At 38.7% G+C, this 18360-nt stretch overlaps 1 protein-coding gene across 1 annotated transcript in view; it reads right to left on the bottom strand.

The window, feature by feature from the left end:
• The window catches only part of RBM20 (RNA binding motif protein 20), a 128185-nt gene extending 109923 nt beyond the window's left edge, over positions 1-18262 (bottom strand). Inside the window, exons 1-2 of the mRNA XM_085582776.1 lie at positions 8098-18262; positions 6101-6289 (exon numbers count right to left, since the gene is read on the bottom strand). The gene's annotated coding sequence lies outside the window, so the exon portion shown is untranslated. The remainder of the gene's footprint in view (positions 1-6100; positions 6290-8097) is intronic.
• Positions 18263-18360: the final 98 nt, after the last annotated feature.

Here is an 18360-nt window from a genome sequence, read left to right as displayed (position 1 = left end):
TGTGGTAAAAAGAAACATGAATTAAAGAGCAATAACTCGTGCTCACAGGTAACACAGCACAAGCTCCACCATCACAGAAAATAATCTTAAAAGAGAACTAGTAGCATACTGCAGATGAGGCTACAAAAAGATGAATGCATAGCTTCTTGGAAACCTTCTTGGAAACCAGTCACAGCTGGTATGAGTAGTCTGCTGTCAAACTAGAAAGGCGTATAATTTGGAAATCTGGAAAGGCTAATTCCTTTTCCTATATTGTTATTCAACAGTCTGGGTAACGGAACAGATCACACATCTGAAATGTGCATGTGGGGTAAAGTGCTATAGGCAAATTGGAGCTGAGAAAGAGTCTTCAGAACAATTTGGAGAGATCAGAGAAACTGTGAAGAACACAGGATTCAGCTGAGGAAGGACAGGTGTTAAGTCCTGTACTTAGGAAAGGAAAATATTGTCTGGGAAAGTACAGGATGGGGAATGACTAGACAGAAAACAGTTGTTCTGAACAAGACTTGTGGGTATTACAGAGGATCACAGCTGAACATGAGTCAACAATATCGTGCAAGGAAGGCATCCATCAACCTAAGTTATATAAATAGGAGTTTTGTCTGATGTAATTCCCTTAATTTTTTTGGTGGTTATAAGGCCTCAGTAAGAACACTACATCACTCTGGCAGTGCTACTTTCACTAGGAAATGGATTGAAAAATTAAGAAGAAAGGATAGGACTAACCAAAAGCCCACAAAAGAAGAGTCACCAAAAAAAGGATGATGGAAAGGGCATTATTCAGTCTAGAAGTGAAAAGACTAAAAGCAGGAAATAATATTTAAAGAGAATGGAATAAATTGGTTTTGATCCCCAAGGTGAAGAAGATAGAGGAAAGCAGACTTGAATCACAGCAAGAGAAGTTCAGATTAAATCTGCTAATCACAAATGAGAGAATATGCCAATTTTTGAAACACCTGATGTAGCAGCTTGAAAAATAGGTTGCATAAACTGTCTATCAGGAATGAGTTAAACTTTGGGGCAAGAGGAAGGATTAGTTACACCTGGGTGTCCCATTATCCATGATTATTGAAGGAAGCAAACTCTGGAATGGCAATGAAAAATCCATTGGAAAGCAAGAAGTGCAAAAGTTAATATCACTTATGTAGTTTGCAAGTCCAGCAAGTCTTCATAGTCCCTACACATCCATGGTTCAGGTGGCTTGAAGATGGCAAACAATTCACATTAATAAAAGGCAAGACCATGCATCTAAAGAGGGTCTTGAAAGTGATACAGTCACAGTAGGGAAGAAGAAAAGGCTGTTTTCTTAGGGAGAGAGACAGAAGCAGAGATCACACAAACATTTTGAATGTTTGCATTTGTTCCTAGTGAAATGGAAGTTATACAGCGTCTCTAAGGAATGAATGCATCACTTTCCCAGACACAGAAGCCATAGCAAACACAGGCCCTAAACAGAAAATAATGTTTCACACGTGGAGTGACCCTTAAATTCAGCTCCATCCAGGAAACCCTGAACCAGAGCCTAAGGAAATCTTAGTTTAATTGATGCTTGTTTAAATCCAAGTTATTAAATATTTTGGCCAGCTAATAGGCAGTTCAAGTAAGAGTCCTGAAGAAGACATGTCTCTACATACAAAATATAAATTTAATACGATCATATCAGGATAATTTGCACTTAAAGAATCCTGTCTGAAAACTCAGATGCTTAAATCCATTCATAAATGCATGCCCTTTTCCCTCCACTGTTAAAAAAGGATGTATGATGAGACTGTGGCTAGCAATCACAGGGTGAAAGCAGTGGCAAAGCCTCACCCATCAGTCACAGTCCACAAAGCTTTTACTTGGACTGCCCTTGGCTGTGATAGCACATCATTACTAATCTTCCAAACCCTACACACATACAATCTGGAATGCAAGGACTACCATGCAGTCTGCAAACAGACCAAAGCAAAGCCATTTGATTACTTTATGTTCCGGATGCAAGAAAAAACAAAAACAGCCTCCAGCCAGGAAAAGGCTAAAAGCCTAAAGTCTACCTAAAATCTCATATGAAATTAATTCTGATTTCTGGAAATGCTCATTTCTGGAAACAGTAGTGGCAGTGATATCCTTGAACCAAGAACACATAATCCATCTTAGGCACTGAAAGCTCCCTTATCTTTCACAGTTCACAGAGAAATATATTTGGTTGTAGTTACAATATATAGACTACTCTTTTTTTTTTCTTAAACAGGGCACTTTCAGGGCAAAAACCTAAAAAAAAGAAAAAAAAGCTTTTAAAATAATATCTTTCCTCTTCCTTTTTTCCCCTTTTCACTTGTTTTTTCAGAGAGAATGTGACATGTCGCATAGTTTTTTTCCAGTAAGCTGATCAATTGTCAAAAAATATGTATCCTCAGACAAATTTTATCAGTCAACTCAAGCTGAACTCAGCCTAGGAGAAAGGTAATACTCCTGAATGAATTACATAATTTCTCTTTTCTCACAAGCACAGTTGTGTCCTCTCAGATTCCTCTTGAAACCTCTCAGTTTCAAGACACTAAAACTGTAAGCAGAGGCACAGACATTACAAGTGAGGTCATATGCTTGAAAGAAGCAAGAAAACATCTCAGAACCCCTGTGGTTTAAAAAAAAAACCCCATTGATAAAACAGAAGGCAGGTAAGACACAATCCAAAGGGAAAGATACATAAACCTGAATACTTCCAGTTCAATAAAATTCTAAGTAATTCAAAATAAATTCTTAGTAAAGAGAAATGTTAGGAAAGTTCAAATTCCTATGCCTTTTCAGAAGATGAGGTTGAACTGCATGTTCCCATCTCTCCAAAGTTACCTTAATTTCCAGTCTTCTGAGTTTCTGGGACTGGTCTCTTCCTTTTGTATGGAAGCTACTTTAGCTAATATAAATACATAAAAGGTAAAGAATCAGGAATTAAATTCAAACACAAGCTATCTCTCCCTAAGTCTGACTCTGGTGAAGGTTTCACAAGATCAGTGATTAGTTTTCTTTCTCTTTTTTTTTTTTTTTTTTTTTTTTGAGTAAACATGTAAACATAAAACAAATTCCTTCAATTCTCAAAATATTCACAGAAAAGTTGATTTGGGTTAGACATAAACAAAATGGAATTTGAACAATGATCAGAAGCAGTTATTTGGCTGAAATGTTTGCTTCCAGATGAGCTTTTTTAATATCTCCAGCTAAACTGTCTGTCCTTTCCTAGGATATGATTAGAGGGCAAAGTATTAAAAGTCCAACTCTTAAGTAAATACCCTATACAGGGATTGAATCCACAGCCTTGGTGTTATTAACACCATGCTCTGACCATCTGAGCTGATCTCATTTCAGATGGCTAAGGCTCCATCCCACAGAGTACTGCCCAGCTCCTTTGCTTGCAGAGCCTTTTTGATTGCACCAAAAACACTGCTAGAGTTTGTGAGGGGTTAGAGCAGCCAGTGAGACCCAGCCCATTGGGTCTGTAGGGTCCAGAACTCGCCAGGAACCTCCATCACCTCAATGGAATGGCCTCAGTTACATAAGTTATAGAGAGCTCTGTCTTTCTCCAGGCAGTTAGAATAGATTCTCTTTCCATCCATATAAAGGCTGGATAACAAAATATGTAAATGATACAATTAATTGCTTAACAGTAGCATATTCTTCCTTTGAGGTATCTGCTTCATTATTCTAGCTTGTGGTGAGTTTATGCTGGGAAACATGAGGATTGGTGACATTTTATCAAAACTAATCTGATTACAGATGTTGTTTATAAATCCTAAATGCTTAATGCTAATATTTTAAATGTTTTAAAATTGTCTGGACAACATCCTACAACTGTAAGCACCACAGGTTAAATACAGTTTGGTTTTTTTTATGTTAGCAGCTCATAACACATTTCAGAAAAGAGCCCTAGTGTGAGGCTCCACAGAGAACCTTTCACACTCTCTTCCCTTGGAGCAATCCCATTACAATATCTGCTCCCTTTCTGGATATGGCTCTGAATGACTTGCTTTGAGCCATTCAAAAAAATTGTAGTAGACCTGGGTGTTGAAAGTAGTTCACACAAGGGCTGATCCAGAGCTTATTTAAGTCAACAGAGGTCTTTCCAATTGATTTCAATTAACTTCTGAGCAGGTTCTGAATCTCAGGGCACTGCCCTTGCTGTGGCAGCATGCTTTTTATACTGCTCATTTTATACACCTATCATATTTCTTCCAGCAATTCCTTCCAAATTAAATTGCCTTAGGGTGCAAGGGAACATTTCAGAGAGATGAGGGACTGTAAGCTGCCTTATTCTCATTGAAATCAAAGTGACTTGAATACCTATCTGCAATGTGTGCCATTTAAAATTTTCCAGTTAATCAAGCCAGACCTTTCTGCAATGCCTTTCCCCATTTTTGTCTCTTTTCCTTTCTGTGGATCACTTTTGCAGTCTTTTTCTGATGTATAACAGGAAGATGACAGGAGATCTTAGCATATATGGATAATAGACATTGTTGAGTGATTGATACATGAGAAATCTATCTGGAAAAGTACAGTTACAAAAGAAAAAGATGTATTAAAAATGAATGAAATTGGTTATTAGTTCAGTTAAGATGTGATCCTCTAGTTTTATCCTCTGATTCCAGTAGCACACCAAAAAAAAAAAAAAAAAAGCTGGCCTGCTGCCATGATAAAATAGGCCTATCATTTTTCAGTGGTTTAATATGGGTCAAAACATTCAATCAGACAATATTAATTTATTTTAGCATTCCCTGGGGAAACCCAGGGTGACTTTAACAGAGAACTCCTTGTAGCTTTTGAAACAAATAAGAAATGGAAGGACATCCACTGTGATTTATTTTCTCTGGATGATCAGTGGAGAAATTGGATATGCATGACACATTCATTTAGTCCTCACTTCCCTTTGATGATTAGGGCTGAATTTTCATTCTGGTATATGGGGATTTGTGTGTGTCACTCCAAACAACAAGTGTCATACATCTAAGTCCAAATGTAACTTTCTAAGAGTGAAGTTCAGAGACAAGAATCTCCAGTGTAAGTGGCCAAAATAGAATATCGCAATAGCATGCAAGTAATACTTATGCTCTTAACATTGAAGCCTGAGTCTCACAAAAGTTTGGCTGAATTTGAAATTAAGATCCTTTCCCTAGCTTTGGTGGAAAAGCACATTGGAAATATGTGTAGGCATCAACCTAATTAAATCTATAAAAATTGATTAGCCATTTCAAAACATCTGTTACTTGGTCCTTCACACACTTGCAAATAACCTCAATAATGAGGTGTGACCAATTGCTTTATAGTAGGAGCATTGCAGCCTCAGGCAAGAGGTCTAGCTGTAGCTCAAACTGATTGCAGTGAAATGCTGGGTCTGTGTAGTAAGGTGCTGGAATTTCATTTGTTTATAGCAATAATTTGTTTAACAATATAACCTTTTAACAGAACATCAGAATTAGACAGAAATGTAAGCAAGTTTTTCCAACAAAATCTTTAACCCTTTGGGATTACTTGGCCTTCACCAAACAAAAGAAATTCTATGGAACTAAGCTAATGGAATGAAGAAAAGAAAGCTATATAGTGAATTATAAATGTTTGTAATTGCTTCCTGCAAACATAGAGGCAATCTGAAAGGCTATTGCTGTGGCATAATATTTTCCAGTTTCCATTCAGTCCCAATGTCAAGTGATACAAGCAATAAAACTCTCCCTTACCTTCCCCTGTAAGACTATTCCATACATCACATTGTGAGCAAGTTTTATTTTTGGACTGTGATGAACACCTCACAAGATCAGGCCAGTAGCAAGGCACTAAGCACGTGGTGGTGATGCATCACATGGATTCAAAAACACTGCCTTCCATCACTGCAGCACTGGCTACACTCATTGAAATGAACACATAATTAAAAACACAGCACAATTGCATTACTGTTTAAAACTTAAAGAAATATAATCCTCACTAAATAATCACACTGCACTCAGATACTAAACATCTGGTGGATCTATTTTAAGATTAGACATGTAGCACCCCTGGACAGGTCTCAGCACTAGAGGAATCAGATGCAAATGATCACAACCACACATGCACTGTGAGAATAAGAAAGGCTGACCTTGAATGTGCTGAGCTGTACCCAGCAAAAGAGAGGTGACAACAGTAAGCAACTCAAACTTTGAGATGCAGCAGCTGTGCAGCTTCATTTGCAGATAACCGTCCTTGACTCAGTTCAGGAGAGGAAGCTGATACACTCAGTACCTGAAACACCTCAAGTCTTCTGTGTACACATATTTTATGTGTAAATCTGGAGAAGGAAAAAAAAAAAGCAGCATTAAAAATATAACTTTTTGGTATCCAAGGCATTATGTTTAAGGAAACTGAGCAATTTTACTCCGGTGGAAAAATGCTATGGCTTTGTTTCAGCTGGGAAGCTTAAAAGAAATTGAGGGAAGTGAGAAAAGAGCAAAAGTTTTTAATAGTCATTGTCATGCAGACAGAGTGAAACAGAGAAAACATTCTCTTCTGTTATTCCTCCTTTCATAATTCCAGGCATTAGTGTTTGAAAACCCTGGCAGTGGAAGCTCCTGTGCCAGCAGGAAGCCCAGACTACAGTACACTGAGGGGACTTAAGTCTGATAATCCTCACACAAAATTTCAGTGCTGGGCATTTAATATTGTAATTTCCAGTTCACATAGATAAATCTGTGCTGGAAGAATGACTTAAAACAAACCCATTCCCACGGAATGGGCTGTTTCAGCTCCAATTCTGCATACTAGATTGCATAATACACTCAGGGAGGCTTTTCTCAGCACCTTCACTGAATATTCCACTACAGTGGAAACTGTAATACTAACAACAGCCTATGCTCAACAGCAAGGGATGGGCAGACCTACAAACTGATGACAAATGCCCTGCATGGCTGCAGGCCATCCTCCAGGCTGCTCTCAATTTGTCTTTGTCCTCCCACAACCCAAACTATTCTTCTGACAGTCTAAGCAGAGAGTGAGAGGTCTTTTCCTCCCAGAAGTCCAGCTCAAGGGATACAAGACAGGACTTTTGCTGCTATAAATGGGACTCCTTTAAATGAGCAACATAATTAGCCTTAAAACTTTTTTGAATGATCCTGATGAGATTTTTCATAAGGGCATAATTTGTGGTGCTGTTACAAGGATGTCAATTTTGGTGGAAAGAAGGTTAAAACAGAACACCCAAGTCCCAGACCCAGAAAGCCATCTCAGAAACTGCAATTGGGATCCCACCAATGAACATAATGAATGGACCCTGGATACTGTTAAAGTCTTGCTGCAGGAAGAACTGTTAGCTTCTGTAGGTTTTGTTTGGCTTTAAATGTGTTTTTTTAAGGAATTGGGTTTTTAGGTCAGAGAAGATATGCAAATCTCAAAATAATTTTGCGTTTCACACCAGATATCAATACACCCTACATAGTTTTATTTTGGATTTTATTAATTTCCCTGCAAATTCTACAATTAGATGGGTAAAATGGCACATTCTGTATTAATTATTACACTGATAGATGTTGAAAGCACTTGGCCCACAGGCTTGTATCTCACTGTATACCCAAGGCCTCTGATAATACTTCAGATATCCACTGTGCATCAAATGTTGCTTCATTAGAACCATACTTCTTTAGTCTGCTTACCAAAAATCTTTCAAGGCCAATAGCTGTGTGGTAAGCCACACTAATCAGAGGTAGCAAAGGACCAATAAACCACTCTGAAGTAGACTTCACTGGCAAAACTCATCCATGTTTGCCTGCAGCTGAGTTATGCTGCAACTACCTTCCCTCTTTGTTTCCTTTCCTAAAAATATATGACCTAGATCAATGTGTAAGAAATTACAGCAGGATTGAGCTCCCCATAGAGGTATTTTCATCATGCTACAAAAACAACCATGAGAAACTAGATATTTTTCCAACTCCTTTTTAGGACAGGATTGTTATTTGTATATTTCATCTAAACTGTTTTGAAGTAAAATTATTTATTTAAATTTAAGAATTAATTTAATTCATTTTAACATTTAACTCTTAAAAAATCTCCAAAACAAACAAAAGAAAAAACACTTAACAGGTGTAGTACAAACAGCAGAAATACCTGATTGTGCATCCCATTAAGTTCAGCTTATATCTCTATCACAGTTCACAGCTTCATCTTCTATATCCTTATCCAGGCATAATGCTGCTCTCTTTTGCAGTAAAGTGACATGAAAACAGCTGTTAGCCTTACAAACACATGTGACAATTTCCAGTTAATTTCAAAATTAAATAAGCTCTTTTCCAGTAATTCTTTGATGTCATCTAATTTTCTGCCAGTTGGTAAACTCAAGGAGACAGAAGTCTTAAAGTAATCTGAATTTTATGGTTCTAAACTTTTCTCCCTTACAAGGAGCAAACAATTTTTTGCTTTGGTCTTTGAGGGATTATTAGTACAGAGGAACTATTATAACAACAATGAAGGGAATGTTTGATTTTCATTTCAATTCATAAGTCCATCTCTGTTCTTGAAACCATGATACCTTATGCTGTGGCATACACAGAGAACTGATCAAAAATTGTCTCTAAGGTACATTAACACTTCAACACTAAAAAAAAGCAGCAGGAAAACACATTAAACTTCTTTATCAGTCACTCCACCACCAAACCCCCATTTCCTCACAGTGAGGTTATATGCAGTGGATTCATTTTATCTTCCTCTAGTTCACTCCATAATAACTCCCAGTAAAGTCACAGAGACTTAAGGGGTTTTTTTAAGCTAAATTCCCAGAAAAACTGAGGCTATGTCTGTGCTGCCTGTTACAGAAGGGCCAAGGCTCCCTCATGGCAGATCTACTAATTCTCTACAGTGTGGTCCTATAAGTGCATGTGAATGTGCACTCTGGGCCACATGTGAGGAAGTGGCACAGCATCCAACTTTATGTGCCAAGACAGGCAGTCATGTGGCCTCACATACCTGTGACTGCTCTAAGACCAACCTTTTAGTGCAGCATAAGCAGGACCTCATCTCAGAGCTGTAATCTCATCTGTTAATAGACAAACACAGCTGAGTCTGGGCAGGCTCTGATCTTTAGAAGAGGCTGGACTCCTCTCAAGGGGTGAGAACAGCCTTCAGCATCAACCTCTTCAGCTGCTTCACATCCAGACAGGACTGCTTGGCCCACAACACAAACCTCTGAACACTGCAGCCAAAACAGTTACAAAAACATGTAGTTAAGCTGAAAAAAAAAAAAAAGAAAAAAAAAGGGAAAAGGAGAGCTGAAAATTAACAACTCTTTGGAGTTGTTGGGTTAAATTACATTGTTCATAGAATTCACATAGCACTACACATAACTTTTCCTTGTCAGAGGTAATCCTGATCTAGAATAACACAAGAGTTATTTATTTTCCAGGCATGCTACATCTGCTCTGTCACCTACTTTCTATGTGAAGGAATTTCCTCCTCTTCCTCATTACTGGTCAACTTCATTAAATCTCATTTCACCCTCTGCTAGCTCAGTATCACCTCTTCCAGAGATGTTAATATAAATCCACGATCTCTGCACCATCTTTTAGTCATATCTCTGCATGGCAATCTCAGGTTCTGATTGGGAAGCTGTTCCAGGCCCTTTTGGGTACATACAACTGCTTTGAATATGGTTTGCAGGCACCTTTAAAGGCCAAAAAATAAGCATGAAACAAAACGAACCTACAGCCTTCTGTTTAAAAACAAACCCCCATCATTTCCATACACTCTCACTTTTTTTTTAATACTTGACTCATCATCTTGTAACAGCACTGGCAATACTACAAAAGTCACTTCCCCGAGGAGCTGCCCAGGCACTTCTATATCCCTGTGATGGCTGCCAACAGCAGTAAATAAACTTTCCAGTCTTACACTCATGCTAAAGATCTAGCTATTTACAGGAAACTTCCAAGAGATTCCACAAGTGCTTGCAGACAATTTACTGTTACATAAAATCTTTTGCATCTACACACTTAATCTAAAGCACAATTAAATTCCACTCAAAAATTCCCATTAATTGCAGAAATCTTGGACCAAGTTCTAGAGTTACTAGTGTTAGCCCAGTTTATAAGGGTTGACCTTCATACCTGTTTGGCTGCTGATACTTATGTCACTATCATATATTTTTATTTCAGGCAAGGAGCACAATGGAATAAGCCAAGATAATTTTACTTGGCTATTTTTGTTTCATCAAAGCTTGCCTCTGTCTCAGTACGTTTAAGTGCATCTGCATTCAATATTTTAAGACCTTATGTTCAGTTAATTCCAGTGTCCTCTACCACTTTAGATGTAAACCAGGAAGTGTCTCATTTATGATTTGAAAAACTAGCCCTCTTGTTAACTTTGGGCTTAAATAAAGTACTCTGCAAGCACTGGCTCTGTGTGTGAAGGAAGTTCCTATTATCGCATTCTTAATGTTACTGTAAACAGATCCCTCCTCCTTGCATGGCATCTCAGGCCAGTGGGTGCATAACATACTGGAGAATTACCCTGGGAAACTGAGGACTGAGCCCTCGAGGGCTCAGCAGCGAAGGTCACAGACCCAGCCTTCAGACCTTGACCTTGGCTGACTGTGTGACAGAGCCAACATACCAGGCAAGAGGAGAGTGGGGGAGAAGGGTCAGCAGACACTGGAGACAGATGGCCTAATTCATCATACACCAGAAATAAATAATAAAAAAAAAAAGCTGTTCCAAGCTTTACATGCACAGCAATGGTTGTAAATTCCACAACTGTGGAGACCTGCCAAGCCATTATACACATACCCATACTGCAGTCACTGGGTATAGCTCCTGAAAGGTGAGCTCAGGAGAAACTGCAAAGCATGAAGGGTGCTGAGATCTCAGGAAATTGGTTCATAAAATAATCATCCAAGCCCTAGTGGAAAAACAGTACACAGAAGTTAGGGATTGATGTGATATTACAGGTTATTTATAAACAATGCACTTATGCAATGCATAAGTTGTCTGTGGACGTGATACTAAGTATTTATAACTAATATAAGCTTCTTTCAATAATAATTATTTTTTTTTGCTCTTAATAGTTTTCCAATTGGAGCTATTTGATGGCATGTCCTTCTAAATGAAGTTCTCTTATCACCAAGCAGAGAACCTCATAGGAACTGGCAAGGCTGGTGATGCCACTTTGGGAGAATGGAATGCAAACCAAACAGGGTTTTTCCCAGATCATGAATTTTGGTTTCTCTGCAAAAAGAGCAATAGAGCATCCAGGATGCTGCCTTTCAAATTTTGGCATCTAGAAATCCACAGAGAGAAGGAAATAGAGTGGAATCAGTAATGGTGTTTGTTGCACAGGCTGACTGCTCAAAGGGGTTTTGTGAGCACAGCTTCCCTACAAAGACAACAGCAGCCATTGAGTTATTGAATGTCACAAAGCAAGTGCCAGAGAGCTTGACCATAACCTTCATCCAGCCCTTTAGCTCTCTTTCCATACAGTCCAACATCTGTGCTCTCCACAACAGAGTTATTAATACAACCTCCACACTCAGCCAGTGTAAAAACCCACACACAGATCCGAGGGCTCCATTCAGGAGTTCCTTAGGAGCACATGGTATGGATAACTCTGCAAATTCTTGTCACCAATCTGAAACTGCAACCCACAGAGCAGCCTTTCTTTTTACTGCCTGGTGACCTTGGGGAGATCAGACAGGAGAAGGAATTCCTTTCTGCACAAGCAGGTTCAACAAGAAAAATGCATTTAACAATTCAAGTATCCCTATCTAACTGCCAGCCTCCAAGTTTGTGGTTCTGAGTTGGCCTCCTAGAAGCTGGTGCTGAGTCAGAGAACCAGCACAACACACTCCCTGCTACCTCAGAGCCACCACAGACACTTCTCCTGAACTGTTACCTAGTCAAGATAAAAACTGCCCTGAAGACCTGGCTGTCTCCTTTTATCACACCAGCTTTATGCATCGATGTTTTTCCCTTGTCTCACTGCACATTCCAGAAACAATCCCAAGCTGCATCACTCAACAACTCAAACAGAGGAATTAAGACAGTGAAGCCCAGGTGTAGAATGCTGAATATCACCAGCTGATCCCATTCTGACAAGGGAACATTTTATTCACTGAAGAACTGCTCTACATCCAGGAAGTACCCCAGCCTCCTGAGGAAAGAGGGAGGAGGAACTATAAGACAGAAAGCAGGAAAATATTCTCTACTTTTCCCTCTTACTCTAGCTATCCACCAGATTATTTATTCATGAAAACAAATCCTCCTTCTCCTCCATTCAGCTTGTGATCCCTGCTTTACCCTTACACTGGATACTGAAGGAATATTTATGGGATCAACCTTCACATCTAATCTAGGAATGGTTCTCTTATGGCTTGGACCTTTGATGTCTTATGTAGCAGACTGAGATGTCTTCCCAGGACACAACACCAAATGGCTCATTTTAGATTCAGGTGCCTCACACTAATACAACCCCAGTTGTTTTATTTCCCCTCCCTCTTTTGAAGAAGCACAATTGTAGGGGTTCCCCTCTCCTTTTCACCCTCAAATTTGCAAGAGGCCTTTTACTAGATTTGCAAGACACCCTTCATCTAAATACACAGACCATTGTTCTTGAAAACTTTGAGATATATTCTGAAAGTACAGTTGTGAACATACCTTTTATAGTGTCCCTTATTAAACAAAGGATTTAAATGTTGTCATACTTCCAAGCTGTGCCATGCATCTACCCAGGTATCCATCTGAATCCTTTAGCATCATAGCCATCATCAGCATAAATATCTTTGTGGGGTAAGAGAGGATTCATGAGGGCAGCAAGACTGAGTAATTTAAAACTTGGTCTCACAAGCACTGCCTGCTCCTCCATAGTATTTTTCTGTTGGAAATTTGTTCTCTGAATGAACCAGAGAACAGCACCAATCAAGGAAGTTCAGTTTGAACATTCATCCTCAGCCTGTGTCTGGTATGGCTTATGCTAGGGAACTAATCAAATATTCCCACAGTCATTATCTAGGGGCAAATACACATGATACACATGTAGGCAAGCACAACTGGGAAATAAATGTTTAAACCCAGAACTGACATGGCACATGTCTATTTGAGCCTTCTTAAATAAAAAGTGTTTTTTAAAGTAGGTCATAGATACCACCACTGTGCATTTCAAGAACTGCATGAATGCCTCCTCTGCATTACAGAGCTTTTACCATCTAAGCAAGCAAACCCTAGGCACTTCTGTCCAAATTCACACAAAATTTAGAATACAGCTGTAGGCTAAACTTAAGGAGATTATTTCCTTATTATGTCTTTATATATTCTAGATGTTTTTACATATATTATATATTTATACCTTTTAATATTACATATTTAATAATTTATACATATTATAAGGTTTAGAAATCCCTTAGCTGCCATGGAAGCAACATAGAGTAACCCCAGCACAGTTTTGTTAGACTGACTGTAATTACAAAGCAATAGGAATGTAATTTATTTGCAAGTAACCAGTGCTGGAAAACTACAAGTGTACTTGAGAGATCCCAGCTACTCAATATTTAGAAGTGTGAATTCTAAAACTGGCCAGAAATTAATTCACAAGCTGAGTTCCCCCAGTTTAAGCAAGGAGGTGTTTTCCTCTGCACTGTGAGGGCCTGCATCCAACTGGCCAGATCTGAACACTGACGGTCATAGATGCATTTTTATTCTTCAAAATATAAGCAGAAAAACCTGTGAAGGAACAGAGGCAGATTTTCATTGTGCTCAAAGCTCCAGCAGCATCTGCCTACAACCTTTAATGATATCAACAGCAATTAGATGTACTTCTAACTCAAGCACATGCTCTGTCTGGAATGACTCCTATTTAAAGCCCAGTACATGCAGATTCTATATCATTGACATCCCCGTTACCCAACAAACATCTAATAGGCATAGCTGCAGAAGTGAGGTCTAAATGCTCATCCCACCCAATGTAAATCTCATTTCTAGAATGGTGGGAACTGTCAGGCATCAGAACCTGAGAACCTGCATGTCATTTCTCATCATTACATTTCCCCACAGAGGAATTAAGCTATCCCAAATGCAAGCCATGACTACAGTAAGAAATTACAAGCTCTCATCTGCATGATTGAGGTACTTAATAAATACAAAAAAAAAATAATAATGTGAAGGACAACTGAACAATGATTTTTCTTCTTCACTATTGCTGCATTATGTAAGAAATGTTTGCCTGAGACAAAACACACAGGTAGAAAACTAAAATCAAAAAGCTGAAATCAAGGCAGTCAAGGTGACCAAACCCAAGAATTGTCCTCTTGTGGCCACAGCCAAATATGGGGAACTAAAGAGATCAAGAAGAGTAAAAATGACACTAAGGAGTAAAAAAGCAGAGTAACTAGAAATAAGGATCTTAGCCTAATTTGGTTTCCCTCTACACTCCAGCTGACTGAGGGAGACTAAGAGGGATAAGAGGGATGCAATGCCAGGACTGAGGTGAGAAATACTTCCAACTAAAATAGTCCCCAAATACATTTATAATTGCACAAGAATAAGGGGCTACATGTTTGCTTTTTTTGTAAAACTAAATTCCCTCTTTCATAACCCTCCTGGAAGTTAAAATACTATCACTGGTGAAGTGAACTTTAGCACACATGTGAAAAAAGTTTCATCTTGTAACTGGGAATACTTTTACTGGCTATCAGTGAGACAATAAAAACACCTATTGTGTCCAAGGAAGAAAGCAAGCAGATGCTGGAAATAATGATCAATGTCTAAAGACTCTCAGCTTGCAAAATCAACAGCTATTTCCCCCAGATGAAGAACTGTTATCTATCAGAACCTGGCACTCCAAGCACAGAGCAGCGGTTCTTTGGCTATGCTGTTGTGTGCCTATGGAAAAAATACACTCAAATAGGATCAGCTGAGAGGATCCCAGCAGTAACTTAAACAGGGCAACTCACTTCATACCTCCAATTCGACAGAAGAACTTTAACAGGAACAGCCCAACCCTCTGATCATCAGTGCCTTGGGAATCATCACCTCCCACACCCACAAATTCTTCTGCATGAAGAGAACAAGGCTCTCATTCACTAGAAAAAATTATTAGTAATTTCTCATAGAGGAATCAGAATAATGTATCTTTGTGATATTTTTTTCCAATTTTTACTTTATTTGAGCAATGTTTATTTTTACATAAATTTATATATACTTTTTTCTAGATTGGCAAAGTTCTACCCAATAAGGACATTAAAAGCTTAAAGGCTTTTATAAATTTTTAAAGCAAAACCTGTGAATTATTTCCATTTACTTCCATTCAGGTCCATGTAAAACTATCTATAACTAGTATTTCTCAATTTGTTCAGAATCCTCGCAACAACTGTAAAAGTCTCTGGAACTCCAAAAATCCTTACTGGAAAGCCATGTTTTAACCCTCAACTTTAACAATAAAGCAAACTTCCATTTTGCATTTAGTCCAGTTTGGCTCCATCTCCTGCTCAAAGTTACAAACTACATATTATAACATTTAGATAAGCTTAAAAATATGAACCTCAAAGGTGTTAATCTTACGAAGTACTTGAAGAATGTTTGCTAGAGATGAAAATTATCCTAAGATATTAGAAGTGATCAGTGACCAGGTGTTAAGTTTCACATATTGATAATTAAGAAAAAGAACAACTGAATACCTATATTGGTGAAAGCAGTGGCACTCTGGATAGCTACAATTTTTGAGATGCCCTACATTTAAAAGCAAGTGTGTAGTTTCACTGAATTCTGCCTTTAAAATTATAGGTGGAAAAACCAGGACACTGAAGAAACTCAGAGACGCAATAACTCTCAACAAAGCTTATTTTTAAAACTCTAGGAAATTTAAAGCACTGACAGACTGAAAAGGCAACTTGTAAATTCTGATGTTGTATGGAGCAAATATGAGCCATCACAAAGATACCAAAAGATCATCAGCCTTGGAAACCTTTCTCCAATCACTGCATTCCATAGCAATCTGAAGCAAACAGGAAGGAAAACTTCTCCACTACTCCTGACCTTAATTGCAGTCTGGGAAAAAAAAAAAAAACTCCTTTAGGTTTTAAGAACTGGTATTTTTTTCACAACAATACTTTGACCTTTGTATAAGGACTTTCCTTAAAAAAAATCAGCACCAAATGAAGTTTTACTTTTCCTACTTTCATACAGTTCTCTCCTATGCAATTAATTTTTCAACACAGTGAGCTGACATGGATTTTGCTGCATAATCTGCCTGACTTCATCCCTGCTTGAGGCCCTCTTTAATTCTAACTGTAGCTTCTAACTTAGCAACCCAAGCTCACTGCAGGGCATTCACAGCATTAGAGGCTGTACTTTCACATCTCGAGGAGGGGCTGCTATTTCAGCCTTTCCCATTCCAGTCTCATGTGTACCAGTTTTACTGTAACACACTCAGTACGCCAGATGAAACTGGTGATGTCATGTTTTTTCACAGTGACTACACAACAGAGGCATCACAGCTTTAAGAAGGAGCATGTGGGAAGGTGTATGGCCACAGGGCAACAAAGCGGCAACTTAGAAAGTAGCCTGTCTAAAAATGCCTTTTCAAGGACAGACTGAAGTTTAGCAGTAATTAAACAAAGAAACCACCCCCCTCCAAACTTACCTTGAAGAGGGATTCTGAAAATCTTGATAAATCTCCCAAATTTTGTGCAAGTAGTTCAAACCTTATTCTTTAACAGATGAGAAACTGAATGATAGCTAAAGGCCTATTCTTCCTTTGTGCTGTTACCAACATAGTGTTCAGTTGTTTGCACCGGATTGCTGGCTACCCATTTGCCTACTGTGCTTGTTAACCCAACTTCATGCTCCACCCAACCCAGAGATCTCCTAACACAGATGAAGTTGTTCAAGTTACTCAGCGTAGGCTTCTCTACACTGAGCATTGAAGACTAAAACCCAACATCACCAAAACAAAACCCCTTGCTATAATCTACTTCCACTTTAATGAGATTATATGATAAAATTCATGATCAATCTTAGATGGATTTAGTATGACACTTTTTAAGAAGCACAGTAATTAGCTTCACGGCATGTGTACTTCTCTCTTCCAAAATTCAAACCAACAACTGTTGTGATGATACCCCTAGCACTAGCAAGCCTAATGAGCTAGCTGAGAGTAGAGCCTGCTACTACAACAGCAAGTTATGCATCCAGTGGTCATGGATTAGACACCTCAAATGTGTCCTTCTTACACACACTAGACCAAGTGGCACCGAATCAGCAACCTGAGGTGTTAACCTGTGGCTCCATTCTTTGGGTCCTTCTCTGAACTCACTGGCTTCACCTGTGAGTAATTCAGGAACACTCTGGTCTGCAGCAGACCCTTTAACCCCAATATTCAGAACTCTGTAGGAAGAGGACAAATTTCAGATTCTTCAGGATTCTCAAATATAGTCTCTTTCCATGCTAGAAATTTTGGGGTCATTTGGGACATTTTCACATTTTGTACTTCTCTCTTCACTGAGTCTTCTCTGCAGCTATCAAGTCTACAGAAAGCTTTATATCACAACATCCTCCTCCTGGCTTAAGACTTACTGCAGGTAGTAATTTCCATCACTACTGGGGAAGTTGCTCCATATCAGCTTCTCTCAGCCTACCTTGTGATGCAAGGATAAGCACTCCTGGGCCCAGCCATCAGTTCATGCTCTCCTTTCCTGCACTTCCTGAAGTTCTCAGTGGGGACCAAGAGTGTATGCAGATCAAAACCTATCAGAGAGCTTTATTCTTCTGCTTTGTTGAACGTGCCCTACACAGAATAAATGCAACATACAAATTCACTGTTTCTCACTGTACTACTGAAAGTCATGTACACTATTCTTTAATGTTATTATGTTTTAATAAGTGTACTATCTTAACATGAATGGAGTCTCTTTTTACAACTGCAAACCTACTAAGTTCATAGTTTGTGGTAAATCTTTAAGTGTTCCAGGAGAACACATTAAACTATTCAATATACCTTTGCCAAAACTGTAGACAGCAGGAAAAGTTTTCACTTTTTGTCACTTGGCCCAAGTTATGCTGGTCTGGGGGCTGTATGGGATGTAATTGGAGGAGTTGTTACACAGGACAATGTGCAGGAAAAGAAGGGGCTGTGATTTGTCTTGACACAGCTCTAGGGGCTTTTCAGACTCTTCAGGATTCTTTGATACTTTTTTCATTTCAAATAACCAGAACCCTATGGATTTGGACAAGCACAGATCTGGGGCAGTTTTTTTTTTTGGCACTGGCAATGTGCAGAAGAGGGGAAAAAAAAAAAAAAGTTGTTTGGGAGAATTGCTTTGTGGCATATTCTGAAATATGCCACTTCAATATGACTGAAGTGTTTACTCAATCTCAGTGGATTCACCTTCAGAAA

The sequence above is a fragment of the Lonchura striata genome, chromosome 6, assembly GCF_050655825.1.
Source record: "Lonchura striata isolate lonStrDom1 chromosome 6, ASM5065582v1, whole genome shotgun sequence".
NCBI classification, from domain to species: domain Eukaryota; kingdom Metazoa; phylum Chordata; class Aves; order Passeriformes; family Estrildidae; genus Lonchura; species Lonchura striata.
Note: the sequence above shows the minus strand (reverse complement) of the source record. Positions and strands in the feature narration are given on the sequence as shown.